General features: G+C 44.2%; 1 protein-coding gene across 3 annotated transcripts in view; it reads right to left on the reverse strand.

Annotated features, from left to right (window-relative positions):
* The window catches only part of STXBP4 (syntaxin binding protein 4), a 251,066-nt gene that overhangs the window by 84,128 nt on the left and 140,023 nt on the right, over nucleotides 1-26,915 (reverse strand). The gene's annotated exons all lie outside the window — the stretch shown is intronic.

Here is a 26,915-nt window from a genome sequence, read left to right on the forward strand (position 1 = left end):
TACACCTTTCCGGTTTTCGCCTAAAACTCCGCCTTAGTTTACATCTCCCATTACTCTCTTAAGGAAACCCCTTCCTCTTGTTTTATACCATACATAGGCTGTCACACATTAGCACACACACACATCTCTGCTAGCTTAACCACAGAGAGACCTAGTTTTCGCTTTACTTCCTCAACTATATGTCTGCATATATCTATTTTTAAATGATTGAAACCACCGGTTTCCTTCTAAAAGCTAGCTAATGGTTGATTACATATCTTTGGTTAAGATACTGGTAGGTTCTGAGACAGAAGAGAACAATATAATCTTTTTGTTTTCTGGTCCTGGCTTACAATCTGGCAGGGAGAGCTGTGGTTATCGAGGGCATTACATTAGCGGCATACAACAATTTTATGCTGTGCTGACCAGCTTAAAAACTGCTTCAAAATATCTGAATAGTTTTGGAAAAACTTTCCAAATCATACCAGCAAATGAATCATGATTGTTGCATGCCCTAAGCAAAGAACAGGTGCACTACGTGAATTTGGGTGAAAAGAAGAATCTATTCCTGACAGGCCGAGCAACTGCTTACTGTACAATTTAAACCTTAATGCAGCCTGCAAACGGTGAAGGTACATTATATTATTTAGTTAATTAGAAAAAAATCTGTACTTCCTCTCCAGAGAACTTGGTCAACGCAAGTTACAAAATAAATCATGATAAAAACAGAAAGCAGCATAAAAATAATTATAACTTCAACTATTGAGAACTAGCATTCAAAGCCAACATTATATTTAAGTGACAAATATTTATGTTTATCAATCTTGACTGAAGCAAACCAAAAGCTCCTCAGACTTCCCCAGAGACATTTCTCTAAAAAGAGCTGACCTACATATTCTGTCAAGTATTCTTGCTATAACATAGTCATTAAGCACATACAAAGTTCATGAGCCGACAGTAGCCATTTGGTGTCATCTACACTCTTGACAGCCAAAAGATGAAGCTGACTCCTATTAGCAGAGATTGTTAATTTGTTGAGATTAAGCGGTTTTATGCAGGGCTTCTGTTCTGGGAAAAGAGGTGGTGGAACTCAGTGGGCTGCCCTCGGAGAAAATGGTCACATGGCCGGTGGCCCCGCCCCCCGATCTCCAGACAGAGGGGAGTTGAGATTGCCCTCTGTGCCGCTCAGCGGTGCGGAGGGCAATCGAAACTCCCCTCTGTCTGGAGATCAGGGGGCGGGGCCACCGGCCATGTGACCATTTTCAAGAGGTTCCGGAACTCCGTTCCACCGCGTTCCTGCTGAAAAAAAGCCCTGGTTTTATGAGACTTTATGAGATGCTGCAATTTTTACATTATGATGGCTCTTAAATGGTAAATGCATGCAGGCTATGTTGGTTTTCCTCTAAGGGAAGGTCGTTATTCTATAACAAGTCCTGGAATTGTTTGGCAAAGCTGAGAAATATGCAACAGTAAGCATATGAATTAGGAAGCAAATCTTATTGAATTTAATGGGATATGTTTCTGAAAACAAATGTTTAGGATGCAAAAGGTATTAGTTACAGTGAAGCATCAGTTTGTCCCACGAACTAGAGATTCTCCCCAGACAGAAATTGCACACTCTGCACTGCAGGATGCTTTTGAAACCCTGGGAGAGACTTTCTGGATGGTTAAGAGGGGGAGCATTTGGACAGAAGAGACTCATAAATCTTGCTGTATATGCTAAATTAGAAATAAAGCACTTTGGGGCTATTGCCTACAATCGGGGTCCTACATCCTCTTTCACCCATACTGGGCAAAAATTCATTTTCACCATGATTCTCTCTCAGTAGGTTAAGAGTCTAGTAGCACCTTTAAAACTAACCAACTTTATTGTAGAATAAGCTTTTGAGAACCATAGCTCTCTTCGTCATATGCATCTTATGCTATAAAAAAGTTGGTTAGTCTTAAAGATGCTACTGGACTCTTTACTATTTTGCTACTACAGACTAACATGGCTAACCCCTCTGGATCTCAGTAGGTTGGATCTTGAGAACCACTTTGGGAGCTCTGCTCGTGGGAAAGCTCAGCCCACTTCTTCCTGTTTCCTGTTCCCTCCTTGATCACTTCCAAAGCTGCTCCTACGGGTTGGGATTCTCAGGTTCAGTGCAGGCTGTAGGGGTGGTCGCAAAGGCAACTTTGTGTTCAATTAATATTCATTTATGAACACATATACAAATGCCAAATAACTCCAAAAAGAAGTATGTTCACCTTTTAAAATAACTAAAATAAATCTATATGATGCATGAATAAGATCTAGAATCAAAAGAAACAGCATTTCTAAAAATACACACATTCACATCAACGTGTCAATCCAGTGTAATCACACGTCGCAGTTGTATACACATTCTTCTTGTGACTGAGCAGGCATGTAATTCAAATTTATAACCAAAATTAAAAACCTGTTTTCTGAAAGATTCTTCTGAGTGCGATGCAAGAATAACACTAGAGAGGTGATACGTCTCCACTGATTAGTAACGAAGTTAGCAGAAATCTTTCCACACTTCTCTTTTGCTCATCACCATTCTGAACAACTGATAACAAGTGGATGATATTCCCAGTGCAGCAGATTCCTGATGGAGACGTGAACTCGCCGCCGGACAATAATTTGGATCGCCACGTGCATCAGAATTTCAAACAGAGGCAAACTCTAGGTTGGGACCACCAAGGGGATGCTTTGGAGTCAATGGCACCCCCTTGACAAGTACACTTATGTAACAAATATGTCAACATGCCACCTTTGCCACATTCATACTTGATATCTTTGCTGAGAACATGTCAGATGAACAAAGCAAAACATGTAATGACAGAAGGAACTGGCTGCAAAATACTAAACAAGATTGAATATAGTTATGTATTCATTTACATTGCCATGGTAGCAGACTTACACCATTCTAAGCCCACTGAAGTCAAGGGGCGTCAAAGAGTGTCGTTCTGCTTAGGGTAGGGCTGCCAGGCCATAGCCAGGTGCACCCAGGACAGTTTGGGGCAGGGCAAAAGGCAGAAATGACATCAGTGTGTCAGATGATGCTCCGATGTTCTCCCCAAACCCACCTCCCTCGTTTTTCTCTTGCTGGCCCAGGTGCAAGGGTGGATGGCTGTGAAAGACAGCCAGGGTACTGCCTGCCCTAAGTGGGAATAGGGTAAGCCTAGTTTAGGATGGTATTGTAAATGAATACATCGCTATAATCTACCTGGATGACTGGGCCTGTGGTGCTGGGAATGGAAGGACAAAACAGAAAATATGAGGAGCTTCAGGATGCTTCCAACTGGCTGACTGAGGAGCAAAATGCCGAGCTGATCGTGGTCAGGTGCGTGGAGATCCAAGAACCCTCAGCCTGGCCAAAGACACAACCTTTCTGAGGCCTCTCCTCATGGAAATCTTCCCCTGTGCCTCTCCAGGGAGCGAAACAGAAACCAAGGGGGATCCTTTCCCCCAAAGCAAACAGCCAAGTCCAGCTTTCCTTTGCCTCCTTACAGAGAAATTCTAAGCAGCGTTACTCCACTGAAATCAATGGGCGTAGAGCGGAGTAACGCTGCTTGGCATTTCCCTGTTAGCAGCACAGTCATTTTGTGGAAGTTTTCACTACCAGTTCTCAAAATTTGAAAAAAGCCCTCATAAGTTCAGGAATAGGCCTAATTTATTTCAACCCCCACCCTTTCCCTCCCCCCTCCTTGTAGACTTCCAACAGCTTTCCAACCCTTAACCTATCTTATTACTTAACTTATTTTCCATTAAATTCTTCTAAATCATATATATATTATATCTCTTACTCTAAGCATATTCAAATTCTCTTATATATACTCTATCAAATCCACTAATATATCCATTCTCTACATCACTGTTTAAACTGTATATTTTTGATAAAATCTCTTAATAGTAATCCTAGCTTAGGTTAATTAATAGCTAAATTTTCCCATTAATGGTAAAGTTACTTCTCTCTTCTATTTAAGAAATCACAAATTAATAGTTCTCAAACTGCCACAGTCCTCCTTTCACATCCCATTTTTTTTCTAGATATTGTTTCAATTTCCCCCAATCTGCAATATATTCTCCTGGATCAAGGTCTTTGAGTTTTCTTGTCATTTTATCCATCTCAGCCACGTACAGCAATTTGTAAATCCAATTAGGTATGGTGGGGATTGTATGTAATAACTATGTACTCACCAATATATATATATATATATTTTAAAGTTCAGGAATAGGCAATGCATCCCATTTATCACAAGGCTTTTTTGGTCACTGAGTCTTCCAACAGATACAGCATTTCAGAAACCTTTCCTTTCTTTAGACATAACCTGACATATCCTTTGCTAGACTGCAAAGACCACAGCAAACCACAATGGACTTGAACGTGCCTTTCTAAGTTTTACATGTGTGAACAGCAACCAACAAGTTGAGGGATAATCTAACAACTACCTAAAAGCACTTAGCCAGCAAAAGGTATTTCGCAAGGCAGCAAGGTAAGATAAGCGGACTCCCAAGTCCCAAAAGATCATTACAGTGGCAGAGTTGTATACTTTGACTATGAATTCATCTGCATTGTTATCCTCCCCCCCACCCCCGCTGCCCCCCGCTTGGATCTCCTAATGTTCCAGTCTCACATCCAGGGTGAGCTGAGCTCCTACAGATACCTGGAACGTTTCCCAAGCTAGAATGAGCCCAGAGGGATGATGTTCAATCTTTGAATCTTTCTCTGCAGAGTTATTTTTAACTTTCAGGTTCACAAAATGGATCCATCTTTGAGCTCGAATGCTTTCTAACAGACTTCTACCTATTACAGTTGACACAACCAGATGTTAGTCTTGGGCTGCATTTAGGACTAAAGGTTTCTTTTGCATGGCTTCTCACGCAGTCTGCTGGAACTAAGTTAATGTGACAGAACATTTCCACCCCCCCCTCCACATCCCAGAGAGAGAGAGAAAGGGAGGGAGGGAAATAGAGACTGACTCTCTGCTGGAAAAGAGTTAGAGCTGAGCTAGATCTGGGGGGGGGGGGGTGTTTGCACTGCAACATGTTGCATTTTATATACACATTTCACTAATCGGAAACTGTGTGATCACATCAAATTACCCTGTCACAATATATCTGTTCCTCTGATCCAAACTCTTCTGACATAACTTGAAACCTTGGCAGCATCTGAACACATTATTCATGTTCTCCCATCTCCAGAAAGGAAGGAAACAAGCCCCACATCTGACAAGTCAAGGCGTTCATCTGAGACTCTGGCCTGATCGCATACCATTTTTTCACTGGTACCATTTTAGAGGATGGAAACCTCTTTTGATTAATCATTCACCGCTCTATGAGGTAGATGCACTTCCCTTTCATCTAAGAGAAAGCAATCCAATCTGAGCTGAGTTTGCACTGACAGATTCCCTGAAATTAATCTTCTCACCCAGAAATCTTAATATAAATTGCAAGCAATGCCAAGACCACGGCAATACAGCCCGGAAAACCCACAACAACCATCGTTCTCCGGCCGTGAAAGCCTTCGACAATACATCAATAAATATTCCACCGCAAAAGCAAATATGAGCTGGAAGATCCTTATAAATCCTTTTATATTGCATTTAAAAAGCAAATACACAAAAAAGAAAACCTGAAAAATGGTTCAGTACCATTTTCTCCCTTGTTGGCTACATCTCTTCTGTTTGCCCCACGATGCTTCATGCATCCTTCATTTGCAGCACAGATTACCAAAGAATTGGAAGGAACTGTATAGGCTTTGAGAGGATTATGGGTGCATTAAAACTTAGAAGAAAAAGGGCCACAGTCAGAAACATTTTAAGGGTTACAGACTGTTCATTTTAGCAAGGCCAACCAGATGCAAAATGTGCAGCTCCGGGGGGAGCGGGCGTGGAATATGCAGTTCAAAAATGAGTCATATAAAAGTTGCATTATGTTACATTTAAAAAATGGCAGATAAAAACATAAAAAGGAAAGTGAGTAGTCTGGTCTCCTCTAAGACTTCAGATCTCCTTCTCTCATCAAAGGCACTCCCCGAAGACTACGCTGCCACTTTCCACAGAGCGTTCACCGGTGTTTCAAAGATGAAGGAACTTATTCTAAACCACGAGGGTCCCTTTCCTGACAAATCATGGGAAGCTGTCAATGCTACAAGAAAGGTGATGCGTACACCAAAAATGCACAGATGTGGTACAGCAGTGTGTACTATATGTGCACGAAATACGATCACATAACACTAAATTTTCCTTTTCAAAAGCCCTACATTGTTGAAAGCGTTGTGCTGGTGTAACCATTATAACCAGTTTGCATTGCCTGGACATTTTATGAGCCCTCCTGGACTTGCCCCACAATGACAACGAGGAAGGGGCACCATGGTTGATTTCACACACTTTCCCCCCCTATGGTAGCCATGTTACCAGTGTAATTGTTGCCCAATTCACATTTGCAACAGAGATTCCCCATGGCCTAGAGTAATTTAATCTGTCACTCTTGCTGGCTGAGGTTTCCCTTTCAGATGTGGACTCCATACCTGCCCCCCCCCCCGTTGCTGTCATGGTTCTTCACTCACCTTTATAAATTTTTGGTACAGGCATAGAACTGCTCAAGCATATGAAAGTACTAAACCTTTTTTGGAGGGGGGGGGGAAGCCTGCATATTTGCATAACACTGCTCCAGAATAATACAACACTTGAACCCCCCCCCCCTGCTGCTTGAAGGAGGGGTGAACTGTTCAAATGATAATGAAGAGACTAGAGGAAAATATTTATTATTATTCATTCATACCCTGCCTTTCTCTGCAATGAGGACCCAAAGCAGTTACTTCATTCTCCTCTCCTCCATTTTATCTGCATCACAACTTTGGCCGTTTCCACACGACTCACCTTCGTCCGGAATGCTGCGGAACGCTGCGAAAAAACCTGGAAGGCGGCGTCTTCTTGCGTGTTTTTTTTCGCAACGTTCTGCAGCATTCCGGATGAAGGTGAGTCGTGTGGAAATGGCCTCTGTGAGGTGGGTGAGGCTGAGGGAGCGTGACAGGCCCAAGGTCACCCAGCAAGCTTCAGTGACAATGTGAGGACTCGAACCCCTGGGTCTCCCAGATCCTCCTAGGGCGGCACTCTAACCACTACACCGCACGGGCTCTCAATTCACTTGCCACTTGTATTGTTGTAATGTAAGAATAGCATTATGATGTTGCCCTAACCTCATCCAAAATCTCAATGCTGTCGGCCTCAGCAACAACACCGAAGCAGTTAATTGTCAAAATGCAGTGGGCAGGGTTTTTTCTTCCACTGAAGCAGAAGACACACCTTCCTTTCTGGAAACATAGAAAAGATCACCTAGCAGAGTTGTTGAAATGGAGAAAAATCTCCACGTGGAATCCTGTCTCAGTGCCTTTTATTACGTAAAACTGGTGAATGGCACAGGAGAGACAAGTCCGTCGTGGAATGGACCTACGGTTTGCAGGGAGCGCTGATGGCGACAGCCCGAGGACGCGGCAATCTGTACACTACCGCAGCTATGCATGCTCACTGGGACAGGTTGTTAGTTTCTGTTATCTTTTATGTAACACAGTTAATTCACAACTTACAAATACTTTTGTAGGCTTTGCAGAGCAATAAATGTAAACAAAGGAGACTGGATTTTGTATGGAGCTTTAATTCCGTCTTTCTTTTTTGCCTCAGTACTGAATATATAATACATCCTCACTTTTTCAACAGTGAGAAATTTCATTAACATGTATAAGAATGTACATCAGTAACATTTGCTTTAAAAAATCATGCAAGATTACAATATTCTGGATCAGATTTGGGTTGAAATCAGAAGTGTACGCACTGGGAAACAAATGTCATTGAAATTAGTGGGACTTATTTCCAAATCATTGATTACGATGGGGCAATTGCTATAAATAATCCAGCTCTATGGCAACAGAAAGTGCTTGACTGTTGCATGATTGATTGCACTAAGCAACAGGGCACATTTTCAAAATAATTGTTTTAATCATCTATTGAGACACGGAACTAAATCTTTGATTAAATTATAGTAATTTCGAAAGATAAGAAAATTATAGGAGCATGTACAGGAAGAGCTATTACTGGAAGGTTTTGTATCTTCTGTTATATTTTGATTCTATAAAACAAATGTTAGCCAGTATCACACGAACAGCCCTAAACAAAACATGCTTTTTAGCAGACTTATCCAGATAGCCAGCATAACGAGACACTGCTCAGAGCAGATGTGCAGAATTATGAGCGGCTTCCCTAAATAGACTTTCTGCAATTCATTACTCTTGTGGGTGGGGGCAACAGTGAAGGAAAGATATTGCCTCCTAGTTCTCTTTGAGGAATTCCTGGGAGCATCTGGGGGCGTGGTGGTTAATGGGATGCTGCACGTAGAATGATCTTTGGACTTATCCAACATGCCTCTTATTACATTCATAATCCCTGGTCCCAGGGCTTTTTTTCAGGGGGAACGCGGGGGAATGGAGTTCTGGAGCCTCTTGAAAACGGTCACATGGCTGGTGGCCCTGCCCCCTGATCTCCAGACAGAGGGGAGTTGAGATTGACCTCCGTGCCGCTGAGCAGCGCGGAGGGCAATCTCAGCTCCCCTCTGTCTGGAGATCAGGGGGTGGGGCCACCAGCCATGTGACCATTTTCTCCAAGGGCAACCCACTGAGTTCCACCACTTCTTTTCCCAGAAAAAAAGCCCTGCCTGGTCCCAATAACATTTATGTTTTCACAAAGCTAGCTCAGAATGCACCATGCACAGGACATGATTTCTAACAAATTTCACAAAACACTTGCAAAAACGTAACAGTAACTAACTATCTGTTATTAGCTGAAAAGCCTCGATGGAATCCTGTGCATATCACAGCCAATAAAGAATGTTAAATTCCTGAAACAGATGAACTGGAGAGGGGCTCCTTGGATATTGTCACCGCTTTACTTTAAAAAGAGGAAACTCTCACTGGCTGAAGGATGCGGTCAGCCAGGGAAGAATCTTCATCTGGGAAGCCAGTCCAATTCAGATCCAACTGAACGATGACATCCTCATTCAGTCTCCCATAAAAACACTTCAGGGTGATAATTCACTGTAAAGTGTTGGTTTAACTCTAATTAATGCAACTGCATTAACATTACAACAAAACGAACGTTCCAGTCTTAATGTATAGTACTAATTGCCTGCTCTCAATTGGGATTAGAATTGAATGAACAGAGTAAGTCTAATGAGACAAGACAATGGTTGGATCTTTCCAAAGTTTTTAAACAACAAATAGCAGCTACACATGGCCAAACAACACAGGGAGTTTCTCCCCCCTTTTATCTGTTCATCAGTCACCCCACCTGCCCAGTTATTATGGGTCTGGGAATGAAAACAAATTATAGTCAGCCTCTCTTTGCCTGTTTTCCGTTCCAAGATGTACAACAATGTGGTAGGGTCAGTTTTGATTGATAAAACCACACAGTGACAGGATGGTTAGAACTCTTCCCCCCACCCCCTCCACACACACACACCTGCTCCAAAGCTGGTCTATGTGTGGTTGTTATTTGTCTTTTCCGGAAAGCCAAGTAGGGTTAAAAATTTCAGTCAAGTAAGTCAACAGACACACTTTGGGCTGAAGCAATTTCTTAGCTGAATAACAACAACAACAACAACATTCGATTTATATACCGCCCTTCAAGACAACTTAACACCCACGCAGAGCGATTTACAAAAGTATGCTATTCTTATCCCCACAACAAACACCCTGTGAGGTAGGTGGGGCTGAGACAGCTCCTAGAAGGTCACCCAGCTGGCTTCAAGTGGAGGAGTGGGGAATCAAACCCGGTTCTTCAGATTAGAGTCCCGCGCTCTTAACCACTACACCAAACTGGCTCTCTGAAGAAACCATGAGTGCTAATACACTGGTTGCATATCAGACATCAGCAATGAACTGTGCTATGCTCAAACCATAGTTTGTGCAACAAACCAGACACAGGTAATGTCTCAGTTTGTGCATGGTTTGCCTTCTTCAGGCCTCTCTCCTGCCTCATCACAGGGAGGGCATCTCTGTGGCCAGGCAGCCACATGGGCCGGTGCTACTTGAACTGTGGTTTGTAAATTTAGCTGTCACAAGAAATCACAGTTAGCAGAAGCTGTGGTTAACAACAAATTAGATTGAAATCCTAGGTTGGAATCCTGGTTTACAGTGCAATCCTAAGCAGAGTTACCCAAGTCTAAGTCCACTGAAATTAATGAGCTTAGACTGGAGTAACTCTGTTTAGGATTGCACTGTCAGTGCCAACTAACAAATTGTTTACATTCTAACGTCACAACTAACCAGGGTTTGATCAAACTATGGTTCGCAAGCTTTAGTTTATCATGAAATATGAATGCAGATGTTGACTCTGGTTGCTCAGCCACCACCCGAATTGCAAGAGTCTGTTATCCTCTCAAATGAATTACCTGAATGACTATAAAAGCACCAAATCTATATTTCTCTTCTTGTACTGTGCTGGCTGGCTATTGGACTCAGCAGGACTGAATCGCCAAAGTGCTTTAATCCAAGACGTGAAAGTGCTGTAAGGCTGTATCAAAATGAAGTTTTCTTTGCACAGAACCTGCATGCCCTTGTGTCTTGAGCTCAGGGTGGTCTCCTGCGCATCAGAGTGGTCTGTCCCACATCACATTAGAGCTTCCTTTCGAGGGAGCTTGCCTCTTGTTCCTGGTTCCACACCAAAGCACAAATTGGAAGTAGGAGAAACTCCAGTGCTGATATGTCTAAAACTCTGAAATCTTACAAAAACTCAGAATGATTGTCCCGGGGCTGAAAGGATGTGGGAGAATTTGACATCCACCCACATTCTGCATAACTTTAGCTCTCAATCATTTTGCAGAACTCAAGTTTCTCCTTGTGGGATGCTATCAGGAGGAAAAACCTTATGTTATAAAATTAATGGGTGGTCTCTTAGCTTCCCTGTACATTTCTGAGATGCTTAGATCTTTACTTTTGTAGCACTGCTATGTAAGATTACGTACATGCTCCAAGCCTACACTAGAAATAATTTGGTGGTCCCAAATCATGCAGCTGAACTTCCTCCAGACATTCAGCAAAATATAATCCATGCCTAAACTGGACCTGGTGTGGACTGCAGCTTGACCGCAGGACCCAAATGTGAACCTTCAGCAAAGTCTAATGCCACAGACTTCCGGGAGATCTCCAGCCACCACCGGGAGGCTGGCAACCCTACTGCCCCCTCAAAGAGTACTTCTGTCCCCATTCCAGCTCCAGAGCAGTTTTTCTGCTCCCAGGAACCACCATCCCATGCTGGGGGCCATCATTCCGTTCTCAGAGAAAAACTCTCTAACGCGATCCCATGTTTTCATTGCAACTTTTTAGTGCAGCAATGGAGTCAATGCAAGTCAGAGCAATTTCTGTTCCCAGAGACCGTCATTCCACTCTGGGGGCTGTCGTTCCATTCTCAGAGGAAGATTCTCTAACTCCATCCCATGTTTTCATGGAAAATTTTTGGTGCTGCAATGTTTTTCAATGGAGTCAATGCAAATCAATTGGCATTCGTGGCTCTCATTATATCTAATGGAACTTTCCTGGGGGCACCCACTTTGGGGGTCTATTACTCAAACATCCAAAATCCAATCTTCACCAAACTTGGAGGATGGCTGAAGGAGAGCATGCTGAAGACACCCTGTGAGTTTGGCATCTCTGACTTCAAGGGGACCATTCCACGGCCTCGAAAATACATGACAAAACAAATGAACCAAATGAACTGGTTCATGAACCAGGCAAGTTAGAGTAGATTTGTGGTTTGTGAAACGCGACAAACCATGAACTGCAACAAACCATCATTTTCCCCGTTTGTGCCCATCTCTACTATAGACATAGTTTATCTCGATTTCAGTAAAGCTCTTAATAAGGTTCCACATAATATCCATGTTGACAAGTTGGTAAAATGTGGTTTGGATCCTATTACAGAATCACAGAGTTGGAAGGGGCCATATCGACCATCTAGTCCAACCCCCTGCCCAGTGTAGGATCAGCCTAAACCATCTCTGACAAAGATTCATCCAGCCTCTTCTTGAAAACTGCCAGTGAGGGGGAGCTCACCACCTCCCTAGGCAGCTGATCCCACTTTTGAACTACTCTGACCGGGAAAAAGGTTTTCTTAATATCCAGCCGGTACCTTTGTGCATGTAATTTAAGCCCGTTGCTTCGAGTCCAATCCTCTGCTGCCAACTGGAACAGCTCCTTGCCCTCTTCCAAATTACAGCCTTTCAAATACTTAAAGAGAGCAATCATGTCCCCCCTCAATCTTCTCTTCTCCAAACTAAACATTCCCAAGGCCCTCAGCCTTTCCTCATAGGGCTCAGTCTCCAGACCCCTGATCATCCTCGTCGCTCTCTTCTGCACCCTCTCGATTTTGTCCACATCCTTTTTGAAGTGAGGCCTCCAGAACTGCACACAATACTCCAGGTGCAGCCTGACCGAGGAGGGGCTATGACCTCCTGCGATTTCGACGCTATGGTCCCTTTGATACAACCCAAGACTGAGTTTGCCTTTTTTGCCACCGCATCACACTGACTGCTCATATTTAGTTTACAGTCCACACTTACTCCAAGATCTCTTTCGCATACACTACTACCCAGAAGTGTATCCCCCAGCCTGTATTTGTGCTTCACATTTTTGTGGCCTAGATGTAATACTGTGTACTTATCTATGTTGAATTGCATCCTGTTCACAACCGCCCACTTCTCCAGAGTATTCAGGTCTTGTTGAATTTTAACTCTATCTTCTCGGGTGTTTGCCACTCCTCCCAATTTGGTATCATCAGCAAATTTAATGAGTAGCCCATTTACCCCTTCATCCAGATCACTGATAAAAAATATTGAAAAGTACCGGGCCCAAAACTGAGCCCTGTGGCACCCCACTGGACACTTCCCTCCAATCTGATGAAATTACTGTTAAATGAATCTGTAATTAGTTGACAGATCACACCCAAAGAGTGCTTGTTAATGGTTTCTCCTCCTCTTGGAGAAGAGTGACAAGTGGAGTGCCTCAGGGATCAGTTCTGGGACCTGTTCTGTTCAACATTTTTATAAATGATTTGGAAGAAGGAATAGAGGGAATGCTTATTAAATTTGCAGATGATACTAAATAGGGAGGGGTAGCAAATATGGTAGAAGACAGAGTCAGGATACAGGATGAACTTAACAGGCTGGAAACAAATAAAATGAATTTCAAGAGATTAATCCAAACTTCTGCAAAAAATCAAATACATAATTACATGATGGGGGAGACTTGTCTTGGCAGTAGCATGTGCGAAAAGGATCTAGGGGTCTTAGACCATACACTGAACATGAGTCAGCAGTGTGATGTGGTAGCTAAAAATGCAAATGTTATTCTGGGCTGTATCAACAGAAGCCTAGTGTCCAGATCATGCAAAGTGATGGTATCACTCTATTCTGCTCTGGTTAGACCTCACCTAGAGTATTGTGTTCAGTTTTGGGCACCACACTTTCAGAAAGATATAGACAAGATGGAATGTGTCCAGAGGAGGGCAACGAAGATGGTGAGGGGTCTGGAGACCAAGTCCTATGAGGAAAGGTTGAAGGAGCTTGGTATGTTCAGCTTGGACAGGACACAACTGAGGTGATATGATAACCAAGTACTTGAAGATCTGTCATATAGATGATGGTGCAGAGATGTCTTCTGCTGCCCCAGAAGGTCGGACCAGAACTAAAGGCTTGAAATGAAATCAAAGGAGCTTTCGACTAAACATTAGGAAGAACTTCCTGACAGTCAGAGCGGTCCCTCAGTGGAACAGGCTTCCTCGGGAGGTGGTGGGCTCTCCTTCTTTGGAGGTTTTTAAGCAGAGGCTAGATGGCCATCTGACAGCAATGCTGATTCTGTGAACTTGGGCAAATCATGAGAGGGAGAGCAGGAAGGGTTACATCAGGGCTTAGTTCTCGTGGCCCCTTCCTACATGCCCAGGGTAAGGCCGACCACTACCTTGGGGTTAGGCAGCAATTTTCCCCAGGTCTGTTTGGCTAGGAATCCTGGAGGTGTTTTGCCATCTTCTAGGCATGGAGCAGGGGTCACTGGGTATGTGTGTATGTGTGTGGGGGGGGGGATTTGTAAATTTTCTGTATTGTGCAGGGGATGGACTAGATGACCCTTTCCAACCCTATGATTTTATGATCTAGTTCCTAGAGGTCCTCTTACTGCTAGAGTCCTCCCCATCTCCTCTTCTGAGGGTAAATCTGGGAAAGGGAAAGGTAGCAAGGGTGCTGAGAAAGGGGAACAGATTCGTTCCAGATTGCTCTATATTCTAGGCTCAATTCTAAGTGGAAGAGGGTGGGGAAAGAACCTTTAAAGTTGCGTCCAGGTTTTGCTCCATCACGAAGTATCACTTTGTAATGCCAAAAAGGAATATAACAATTTGGCCTAAACAACCCATTCACTATTGCAGACATATCCGATCATTTTGTTATGGAAGGACTTGTCCTGCATTTTTTTTTTAAACTTAGTTTTAATTCAAAACATGCCAAATAGTAAAGGACTGTATTGCATGTTATTTACCTTTTGAGCAAAATTATCAGTCGTCTATAGAACCCTTGCTATGATAGATTATGTGACCTTCAATAAATTGGAAAACTCATTCAGTTTACATAAACAAGGACAACTGTTCTTTGTCTCTGATGACTGTAGAATATGAATGCCATTGATTACTCTTGGCATATCTCTTCAAATTTAAAGAGAATGGGTAATTACTATTACAACTGTAGCAAGGATGAAGGGAAAAGAAAAATAAACTAATTCAAAAGGAAAATTATATTAGAGGTGTGTCCCCTCAAAAATTTGGTAAACCCAATTTTCTCAAATCTGAGAAAAAATTTGGAATTCTCTGAATTGATTCCTTAGTTTGGTTTGGCTGTTTCCTAAACATTCATTAATATTCAGCCATTATTCCCTATGGGGAAATCACTCTGGGGGGCTACATGGTAGGCTGGGGGGGGGCATTTTTCAAGCAAACTTCACCAAATTTTGAGGGAACTTAATCTGGGTTGTCCTTTAAAGACCTCTTTCCCCAAGTATCATGAAGATTGGACCCTGAGGGCAAATTTATGGGCCCCCAAAGAAGATGCTCTCAGCATTATTCCCTATGAGGAAAAATATCTGCAACTTAGACCAGTGTTATTCACAGCAGCCAGGCACTGGGTTCAGCCATTGGGGCAACACCACAGAAGAGAAACAAGAAGTATCCAGCCACAAGCACAAGAGATCCCCTTGCTTCAATTTGCTTCTTTTGGCCTAAGTTGCAACAGTGTCCCTTGCTTCCGTTTGGCTTGGGTGCAAAGGATGTGATTCCTTGATGTGAAGTTGGTCTCCTTGCTTCACTTTGGTTCTGGGGGAATTCCATTCCTGTGCTTCGGTTTGTTTCTGTCGGGCTTTCTCTGGGATGAGCTCAGCTTACATTTGGGAAGCCTTGGCTATGGGAGTCTTGCCCCAGCGTATTTCTGCAGTGGGAGTTTTTTCCCATAGGAAACAATGGAGTGGCTGTGGGCACCTCGTTCCGGGGCCCAAAGAATTGGCCCCCAGGTCCAATATTTCTGAAACGCAGAGGGTCTTTAGAGGACAGTCAGGAGTAGGTCCCCAGCAAATTTGCTGAAGTTTTCTTTAAAAATGCCAGCCCCTCCAGATTTTTCCCCCCACAGGAAATAATGGAGAGTGGCTGAGGGCACTTTCTTTGGGGGCCCATAAAATTGCTTCCAGGGTCCAATCTTCATGAAACTTGAGGGCTCCTTAGAGGGCAGTGAGTAGATTCCCTCCAAACATGGTGAGGTTTGGTTGAAAAATGATCCCCCAAGCCCACTGGATATCCCCCAGATTTATTTTCCCATAGGAAATAGTGGCCAAATTTTACCAAATTAATTGGTCAGAATTCCTGTTTTTTGATTTGGAATACCTGCAATCACTAAATCAGCCAAAATTTGGTATTTTAATCTAAATTCTGAACTGAACTGTACACCTTTAAATTGTGTACTACCACAACTGCATGGAACATTACCCCTGAACAGAGAGAACTGAGAATGCTCAAAGCTTTTCTGAATGACATTCATCTTTAACAACAACAACAACAACAACAACAACATTCGATTTATATACTGCCCTTCAGGATGACTTAACACCCACTCAGAGCGGTTTACAAAGTATGTTACTATTATCCCCACAACAAAACACCCTGTGAGATGGGTGGAGCTGAGAGAGCTCGGAGAGAGCTGTGACTGACCCAAGGTCACCCCACTGGCTTCAAGCGGAGGAGTGGGGAATCAAACCCGGTTCTCCAGATTAGAGTCCTGCGCTCTTAACCACTACACCGAACTGGCTACACCAAACTGGCTGGAAAACGTATAATACGTACATTACAGTGGAGGGACCATGGCCTCAGGAAAGGGCCACAGCTCAGTAGCAGAACACCTGTCTCGGATGCAGAAAGTTCCAGGTTCAATTCTAGTTAAAACGATAAGGTCGTAGGCGACTGAAATATCTGCCCTTGATACCCTAGAGAGCCACAGCCAATCAGAGTCCTCAACAGAGTCCTCCGCAGGCCAATGGCTTGATTCAGTGTGGCAGTTTCATGTATACGACGATTATAACTACTATGTTCCAATGATATTTAGTCGTTCACGTCCTTATTGTTTGCCTTTGGGGATATCAAACTTATTGGTGTGAGGTTTGTGTTTATTTATAAAAAATACTTTATATCCTGCCTCTCCCCCAAATACGGGGGCAGAAAGCCTCAAAAAGGTCCCCTATTAGTTATTATTTATTTATTTTTTCAAAAGCTTATCAGCCACCCTTCCACCTTAAAGAATAAGCTCAAGACGGCTTACAACATGACTATACAGGTGATAGATTCACAGTTTTTCAGGGCTCAGCAGTTTCCCCAGAGCTACACTGAAGGTAAATTTTTGAGTAGGTATTAGATGAATTTGTGTCCAGTGCACAACTGTGCAAATGCATGCATATGAACACTAAGGGACCATGCAATACATAGCCTATCGTTACTACACAGCGCAACAGCTGAGGTACATTACAAACTGTTATTAACCAGGGATGGGATTTTTTGATACATCTTTAACCAAATGAACACCTTCTTGGCTATTAAATCGAAGGAAAAGAGGCAGTTGCAGAGTAAATTACTACAGCACAGAGCAGGTGAAGTAGAGCCTCCAGAACGAGAAATACTACATCTGGTCATGGGAAGAGGGAGTTTCCTGATCTGAGAACTTGGTTGTTACCAGTGCGCCCCTATGAAATGCTGGGAGCACGAAACCACCTCCCGCCGACCCAAATACCTTTTGTCAACATGGAGGCTGCATCAGTTGGAGCATTTACTAATTTCTTATTTCAGAGCTGAAATAAGGACTGCAGCAGTGCAGATATTTTTCCTCAAAAGATTCTCCTGGTCCCCCCCGCCCTCTTAAAATCCTATTTCATCCCTCACAGTCTGCATTGCCTTCCTTCTGGCTGCCTAGGCAAGGATAATATTATGTACAGTAGAACAGGGTAACAGCAAGGGAGATTTTATTTTTAGGCAGTTGCTAAGTGAAGATATCTTCTTTCGAACATACATTAACATTGTGTGTAGCATTACTCCATATTTCAGAGCAGTATCAATTAACGACGTTACTGATTTTTAGAACAATGTCTTAGAAGAATGTAACATCCCATCACACACATTCCTCGGACACAAGACCAGCTGCAGGATTCTTGGAACTGTATACCTTTTGTAGCAAAGGTAAGAACTGATCCTGGAATATTCACAACCAGGGCTTTTTTTCTGGGAAAAGAGGTGGTGGAACTCAGTGGGTTGCCCTCGGAGAAAATGGTCACATGGCCGGTGGCCCCGCCCCCTGATCTCCAGACAGAGGGGAGTTGAGATTGCCCTCCACGCTGCTGGATCAGGGGGCGGGGCCACCAGCCATGTGACCATTTTCAAGAGGTTCCGGAACTCCATTCCACCGCGTTCCTGCTGAAAAAAAGCCCTGCTCACAACTTTGGGCCTCTCGTGAAATGACAGGATGCAGAAATAGATGGGGCATACCTTTCAACATTTCACAGACGGAAACAGGGACAGTATCCTTTGCTTAAACCAAGGATTACTACCTGAGTGCCCCCTCCCCACTACATACCTCACAAGGTTTTACGCCACTCTGTAATAATGTGTCATCCCTGACTTATGTGAAAGACAGTGTTTATTGTTTTGATTAAAATATAATAAGAATTGTTTATTATGTTTATTGTTTTGATTAAAATATAGTAATTGCCGTATACAGGCAGTTATCAATAGTTCAAAATATACTTTAGTGGATACTATGTGTGAAACAACAGGCTGAACACTAGTATAATTATTGTCAGTATGATCCGATTTTGCTGCAGTGTCTTACATCTTGGCATCTGCTTTATAGTATAGTTTATAGTATACTTGTCTTAGATATCTTATTCTCATTGCTCACTAATTCTGTAATCCTAGTCCTATTGCATGGTTTACTACTCTAACCCTAAACCCTATCCTTTCCTGTAATCCCTCATGCGTCTCAGCAAAAAAGGTGGTCATAAAGTTAACAAACAAAAACAAACAAAAACAAACAAACAAACACAGTGCCTTAATGTCCATGTGCATGCATTTACCAGCACGCACACTGGTGACAAGATGCATCCACTCTCTTCACCTAGATATTTATCATCTCTCTAGAGTCTTGGTAAAGGGAGTGAAACCTTGTAAAATAGTGCACAGAAACTCAGAGCCAAACTAAAAGTGACGTCTTACACAGGTTGGACACTAGTCAGCTTCCCTCAAGTTTTGATAGGAAATGTAGGCATCCTGGTCTTGCAGCTGTAATGGAGAGCCAAGCTGTAAAACCAGGGCGCCTACATTTCCCTTCAAAACTTGAGGGAAGCTGACAAGTGTCCAACCTGTATAAGGCGTCACTTGTAGTTTGGCTCTCAGAGTGGAATATAGTGTTGCCCTTACCTGTTGTTTGTCAAGTGTCTTCTGTGCAGGCACACATGGGACTGTGCAGGCGCAAGCCAACCTCGGAAAGAGATTCTTTAGCTCTAAACCTATAGGGGGCAATCAGCCAGCGCACATGTGTGGTACCTGCCCACTGAAATCGCGCTGTAGATCAGAGTGCTGCCTTTCCCCTCAATTCTCCGGAGCCACCATAAGACAAGGACACTAAAACCACTCACAGCGGGGGAGGGAGGAAATGTGTACCTGCATAGAAGACACTCGACGAACAACAGTAACAGCTAAGTGCAACACTGTTTTCGTTGTCGTTCTTCTGTGCAGTGCCACATGGGAGAGTAACAAGCTATTCACCAGTGAGGATGGGCACGAGAAGGCTCGTGCAAACCGTGACTGGAGTACTGCAGTTCCCACAGCTGTCTGTATCTGCCCTGGAGTTCACGTTAAACGAGTCGTGTCACATGAACATGTCCGCTGAGGCCCAGGTGGCAGCCAGGCAGGTGTCTTGAAGAGGAGTTCCTCGCAGGGGCGCAGCCGATGATGACTGAGCCCTGGTGGAATCGCCACAGGACAGGGTGTTCCTGCTGAGCGATAACAGCTTCTGGTTGCAGCAACAATCCACCAGGAGAGAGACTGGTTAGTGGCAGGGAAGTCTTTGCATGGGGCGGCGTAACAAATAAAAAGAGCCCCTGATTTTCTGAAAGGTTTCATTTTTTGTAGATAGTACAAGATTGCTCTCCTGGCCTCCAATCTGTGTCGTGTTCGTTCGGAGTCGGAGGTGGGATTTGGAAAGGACACTGGCAGTGTGACTTTCTGCTGAAGGTGAAATCTTGAAATGACCTTGGGCAGAAACTGGAGGCTAGGGGGTTGTCAGGGTGGTCTCGGCATCCCGTGCCATCCTTCAGGGGCGTGGCAACCCCCTGACCTGAGAGTGCAAGGACCTGGGCCAAGGACTGGACTTTGATTCACATTGTCGCTTCTGCCTCATCTGCCTGTTGTCATGGATACACAGCCTTGGAACTCCCGAACTCTCTAAAGCATCCTATCTGCTCTCATACGCAGTGGCTTCGCTTTGCTTTTGTTTACATATACGGGTGCTATTGAGGAGAGGAAGTAGGAACCCTGCCTAGGCTGGTAGCTAGGGAGGGGGGAACTGGGCTGGACTTAGACTTCAATACAGATTTGGGGCTTGGTGCTCAATATCATTCAGTCAAGGGGGGAGAGCCATACTTGTATCTGGACTGGGCTTCCTCTGCCACAAGAGAAGAAGGGCGAGGGGGGTAAACAAGAAGGCACAGTCTTGCTGTTTCATCTTGCAGCAGGGCTCAATCTTCTTCGATGTTGCTGGTGCAGAAGCTGTTTTTCCCCAGATACCGTGGTGAAGTTTAGTAAATCCTCAATAGTGGTGGAGACCACCATCAAGGGGGATTCGGGGTATAGTGCCTGCAAGACTTTGCTCTTGGGCTTTCTGGCAGAGGCAGAAACATCCAAGCCTAGCGCTTCGGCCATTCTGAGCATCTGCTCTGAAAAAAGCATAAAGTCCTCATTTGGGGACGCATCAGCGGTGTCTCCCATTGTCTTCTCTGGGGAAAGATCAGAGGCCATGTCTGAGATGACATCAAGACGAGATGCCCTTTCTTCCTCCTCCTCCTCCTCCTCCTCAGATTCAGAGTATGGCTGCAAGTGGAATCAACGAACTGAAGTTGCCAGTTCCAAGGACAGCGGTTGATTCGGAACCAAGGGAGCCAGTGGTGCAGGTGGCATGAATGGGGCATTCTGTAGCCACATCATGAAATCTTGCCAATTCGGTGTAGGATTCGGAACTGGAGTGCTGAAGGACCATGGCACAGGAACCGATGCGACTCCCAAAGCCATTGGAACCAAAGGAGGAATCCAGGGCTGGGGCTGGTTGTAACAAGCAAATGAACTCGATTGTCAGGCCTTGCCAGGTATTTTCCCCAAGCACTTCACTGCATCACTCAGGCTTATGAGTTAAAGTTACTTTATTAAAGAAGAATGCCAGGATCAAGATGGTCAGGCAGGATCATTGGCTGAAGTGACGCAAGGTAGCAAAGCAAGGTTAATTATAGGGCAAGGTCCCCGCCCCCACGAGAACGAAAGACTGTTAGGGTTTTGGCGCGCTGGGTCATGGAGCCAGGAGAGTGGGGAGGAGGAAAAGGATGAGCTCTGCTCAGTCTCTTAGGAGGTTGGTGCGGTCTCGGCTGGAACTTCAAGGCCACATTCACAGGCCGGCCAGGAAATGGTAACCAAAACACCTGCAAGATAAGCAGCTAGCAACCAGTCAGCAAAGCACGTTCTCTCTGCATGTTCTCAGAGGTACACTACACACTGCAGCAAGAAATTCATAACACATGGCAGATATGCGGGAGGTGTATCTGACACCGATATTGGAACTGTAGATACCGAAGGGGTTGGAACCAACGGTAGTAGATCCAAGGTTAACTGCATGAGTAAGGAGGGAGTGGCTGGAGGCAATCGAATTGAGGGAAAAGGAGGTGCTCCGATCTACAGCGTAATTTTGGTGGGAAGGTGTTGTGCATGCACACTGGCTGATCAGAGCGCCCCCTACAGGTTGAAGCCAGTTTGATGTAGTGGTTAACAGTGCAGGACTCTAATCTGGAAAACTATGTTTGATTCCCCACTCCTCTGCTTGAAGACAGCTGGGTGATCTTGGGTCATTCACAGCTTCTAGGAGCTCTCTCGGCCCCACTCACCTCACAGGGTGTTTTGTTGTGCATACTTTGTAAACCGCTCTGAGTGGGCATTAAGTTGTCCTGAAGGGAGGTATATAAATTGAATGCTATTATTATGTTATTATAAAGAATCTATTTTGGAGGTTGGCCTGTGCCTGTGCAGTCTCATGTGGGACTGCACAGAAGAACGACAACGAACTCCACGAGACATGGGGGAGCGTGTTGGATCTTGCAAGGTTTTCTGGAAAGTGTAGTTCAAAAAAAACTCCAGCCACTTGTGATTCGCAGCTGGGCAGAATCACAACTGGAGGTACTCTCTCTCTCTCAAAAATCCTCCAGGAGCTCGGGGATGGGGAGGGACGACGTAATAGGAGGTAGGAAAGCCGAGGTGTTTTTTGCATGCGAGAAAGAATTCCAGTACCTCCCATTTTTTTTCTCTTGGCAGGGAATCGCACTGCTGATTTTCTCTTGCCCACGGCTTTTCCCCTGCTGTCTCCTGTTACATTCCACACACACACACCGCCATCTCTAAGCTCCTGGAGGAAAACCAAGCCGAGTGGATTTTTGAAAGAGAGGATCTCTCCAGTTGAATGGCTGTTTTTTGTAAGAAAATCAATTCAACTCGGTTTTCCTTCAGGAACTCGGAAATGGTGGGGGGATGTAACAGGAGGCAGCAGGAAAAAAGCAAAGTGAGAGAGAAAATCAGCGGTACAATTCCCTGCTTGGAAAAAACAATGGGAGGGACTGGGATTCTCTCTTGTATGCAAAAAAACTTGGCTTTTTTCCTGCCTCCTGTTATGCCTCCCCATCCCACGCTCCTGGAGGATTTTTGAAAATGAGAGAGAGAGAGACAGAGATAGAGAGAGACAGAGACAGAGACACTCTCCAGTTGTGATTCTGCCCGGCTGAGAATCGCATCGAGTGGCTGGGTTTTTTTAAGACTACCCCTCCCAGGTAAGCTTACAAGAACCGACACGTGAAGACTATGTTTCTGGCGTCTCGTGTGGTTTGGCCCTCACAGTGACAAAATTTTAGCAAGGTATTCTACAAAAGCTACAACTGAAGACAAAATGGGGACAATTATTTATTAGGGACTGGTGATGGAAAACGTAGACATATCTGGTAAATCTAGACAGTTGGGGCAAATGATAAGGTGTTTCCAGCAACTCTGCTTGCTATCTAGTTTGGGTTTGGCAAATATCACACACGCTTACGCATCATCCAGACTAGACCACTGTAGTAAGCTCTACATGGGATTATACGGAGGCTGTAGTGATTTGCCGTTCCATTGTTTCATTCACTGGAAGTATATTGTTCTGATATTGCCAAAGCTTGTGCTGACGCAAGTTGGCCAGCTGGCACAATGGACTTCTGAAGTCCCAAACAGCATGCGGATCCTACAGCAACCTGATAAGCCTTCAAAAACTACCACCAAAACTGTTTTGCAAGCTTGTTCATACATATGTGGATGGAAAGTAAAAATTTAAAAATAATAAAAAATGTCCTTTAATCTCGTAAAAGTCATAGGTGAAGCCCCCCTACCAAGCTGTTCTGTATATACGTGTAAAATGTCATCAAGTAGCAGCCGACACGGCAACCTCTGCTGAGGTTTTCAAGGCAAGAGACTAACAATGGTAGCTTGCCATTGCCGGCCTCTGCATAGTGACCCCCTGGTGTCTTCCTTTGGTGTCTCCCATCCCTGTACCGACCAGGACAGGCCCTGCTTAGCTTTTGAGATCGGATAAGATGAGGCTAGCCTGAGCCATCCAGGTCAGGGCCTCGGCTGTTCTACTAGGGCGGACAATAAACCAAAAAGAGAAGGGGAGAAAATATTAAACATTTCGGTACTGGCACAACTTCAGATATACAGTTCTCTATTTCCTTTGCCAAAAGATCAAAGTAAAATCACGACCATCCTGCCCATTTTTTTTTTTTGCTGAATCTGATGTTCTAGTCCAGTTCTATACACATTTCCTTGGAAGCAAATTCATATTTGCCAAGGTGTAATCCCAGGTAAACCTCCAGAAGGCTGCATCTTTCAACAACAGTGAAGACACTCGGATTTGCTTTCAAGTAAACATGCTGCAGCTTGGTCCACAATCTAGATTTTAGTTCCAAGCGTGGTTGGCAGCAAGGTTCTGCCATAAAAAACGGACCTCTCTATTATCTCCCCATTCCCTTAATTTGGCTCAGATTTTTAACCCACACACAGAGGAGCAGGGGTCCCTGGGAACAAACAGATTCTAAAAAAGCAGCAGGGCAGAAATAGCTGCAGCTCCCTTCGGATGCCATCACTAACCCTTCACACGGCTCAGCCTGAGGGCATGCAAGACCAGGTCAACAGAAGCATCAGTCCACACAGGCTCATGCCCCGATAAACCCTTTAGGTTTTTATGACGGCAGAAGACTTGGTGCAATAGGCTAACACAGCTACCCTTCTGGAATGTGTGTGCGTGGGGAGGGGAGGGGGAGGAGCCCATGAAACAGCCAGCATGGATAATAACAACAGCTCAGACAATTACGGGGTTTCATTCTGACATGCAGGAAAATGCAAAGGAGGCTGTGGCAGCCCACTGTGCTTCCAAGAAAGCAGCCGGCTGCAGGCATAAAAACCAAGGAATTGGCTCAGTCGGTGGGTACTGGAAACTTGCCGAGTGCTGGAGTGATGCAATGCGATGGACTCTCTGGGCAGTCACGGGACACGCTCCATGCTGGAGATGAACCGCAAAGGAAAGACTCAGAATCACCATCTGGGGCCCATTTCTATTTCTGCACTTAGAAAAATGCCCCATTTCTGCTGCGGGTTTTCTGACATCCGTGGTTTCGTCTGTGTGTTGACGAAGGAAGGAAACTTTTAAATATTCCCAACTTTGGAAACCTTTAAAAGGTTTTTTTAAACAACAACATTGCAATGTTGCTGTTTAATTTTTTTTAAAAAAACTGGTGTAAAAAAATAAAGGAAACAAACTCTGGCCCAGAATGTCATCCTGACAGCTCGCTCCTGTTGGTGAGAAGATAATTTACTGCTGAGATTAACTGCCCAGATTAGGGCCCTTTTCACACTTGGACTTTAAAGCATTTCAGTATCTGTTCTGCTTCCAATGTTTGCAGGAGTTCCACACTTGCACGGTAGTCATGGGATGTAGTACCGATGTTTGTCCGCAGTATCCCGTTTCCACCCCCTGCAGACATACCGTGATGTTATTTTGAAGCCACTGCGTCGTGTCTGGCACTGCCATGTCTGTACCCCTACATCCATGTCATTGTTCTAGGGGTTTCTGATACTGTGCTTTGATTTCATATTGCAAATGCTATACTCATCACTTTTGTTTCTCTCCCTCCCAGCATGAGAACACAGCTGTGTAATCTCTTTCTTTGAAGCTCACTGAAATGACCTTGTAATGTCTGAAATGTTACCATTTCTGTTATGCCTCTTTCTGTCTCGTCTAGCTGATGTGTAAACTCCAGCAGAGGTTCCCAGATCACTTCCCGCTCAAAACTTGTGGTTTAGAGAAGAGGGAAATGTTTGAGTATTTCAGAGCTGTACTTTTCTCAAGTCTCTATTCCTATCAAGGAAGCTATACTGCTTGGAGGCTTTCTTGCTTCTAAGTAAACTTATGGACATATATATGGAAGGAACTGGATTTCTGAATAAAAGCCATTTAACCAAGAACCTGTGTCTTGCTGCAATGGTCCAGGGATCTGTCTACCATATCCTGTCATCCACAGCCTGACAGGCATGATGAATGTCAGTGTGAACTCTATGCTCCTGGTCTGCTTCTCTTCTCCCCACTCTCCTTTTCCTTGGGAGCTGATTGGTCTGTGTGAATTAACCACTCCCACCCCCTTCAGCTCTCTGAACTCCTTTCCCGCCTTTTTTTGGGTAAAGCGAGGTAAGGGTCATAAGGCTGCTTCTCTGTTGGCTTCCTTCCTCCGGCATGCACTCACTCTCATTTTTCCCCCCAAAGCCAGGAACAATTCCTAACATTGCTGCTTATTCCCTGCCGGCTTTAAAAGCCAGGAAAGGCTTAAGTGGCTGCTTTTCCCTTCCTCCTTCGAGGGTATGTGCACATTCTCTCTATTTTAAAGCCAGGAACAATTCCTAACATTGCTGCTTATTCCCTGCTGGCTTCAAAAGCCAGGAAAGGGTTAAGTGGCTGCTTTGCTCTTCCTCCTTCAGTGGTATGAGCACACTCTTTTATTTTTTTTTCAAAACTAGGAGAGTGTTGTAACATTACTCCTAATTTCTCCTGGCTTTAAAAGCCAGGAAAGCGTTAAATGGTTGTTTTTCCTTCCCTCTGGGTGTCTTCTGCCAATATATATTAAAAAAAAAGCATTTTTGCACCGCTCTTCATAAAACAAGGCCGCAGTGAGGGGAAGCAGCAGCAGCATTTTAAACCTTTCATGACTTGGGTTTAGTTATAAGGATCAAACTTATAAGATTACATCGGAAGCCCAGCTGACAGACTTTTTGTTCAATCATCAGGAGTTCCATCAAGACGAACGTCCAAAGTCTGAAGGGGAAGGTGGGGGGGAGGAGAGAGCGGGCACAGCTGCTCCAGCTGCGCAGGGAGAATTGAGACCGAGACGCAAGGGGGGGGGGGAGAATATGGCTTGTACTGTATAAGATCTACTAATCTGATCGCATGTTAGAAAGTTAACTTTTAAGAAAAATTGCAGCATGAAGGGAATACAAGAGACATAGTGTAGTGTTTATTGTTTGTGTGTTGCTCTTCCCTCTTTCCCAGCCCCCCTCCCCTTTTCCCCCCTTTTTCTTTCCCTTGTATTTTTGTAGTTTTTTGTAGTTTTCTATGTTAGATATTAAAAAATAAAAATTTTCAAAAAAAAAAAACCTTTCATGACTTGGCTTTAAAGAATAAATAAATGAGAGTGCTAAATGTTTTCACCCAGTACTCTGCCCCCAATTGCCTCTCCAGTGGGCAGGGGACAGTCCAGTCAGCAAAAGCAGGGGGGATGGGTTCCAACATTGCAATGTTACTACACATGCTCAAAGTTTTTTTTTTTAAAAAGCGTGACATGAATTGCAAAGCCCCAAAAGCCTGAAACTGCACCGAGGCTTCAAAGCCAGTCTAAGACACCAAATCGAAACTGCCTCCCTCCCTCCACTGGTAGGTTTCAGCCACACAAACAAAAAAATTGGAGGAATTCCCCACCTCTCCCCACGCA

This window comes from Eublepharis macularius, chromosome 4 (assembly GCF_028583425.1).
Source record: "Eublepharis macularius isolate TG4126 chromosome 4, MPM_Emac_v1.0, whole genome shotgun sequence".
Classification (NCBI taxonomy): Eukaryota; Metazoa; Chordata; class Lepidosauria; order Squamata; family Eublepharidae; genus Eublepharis; species Eublepharis macularius.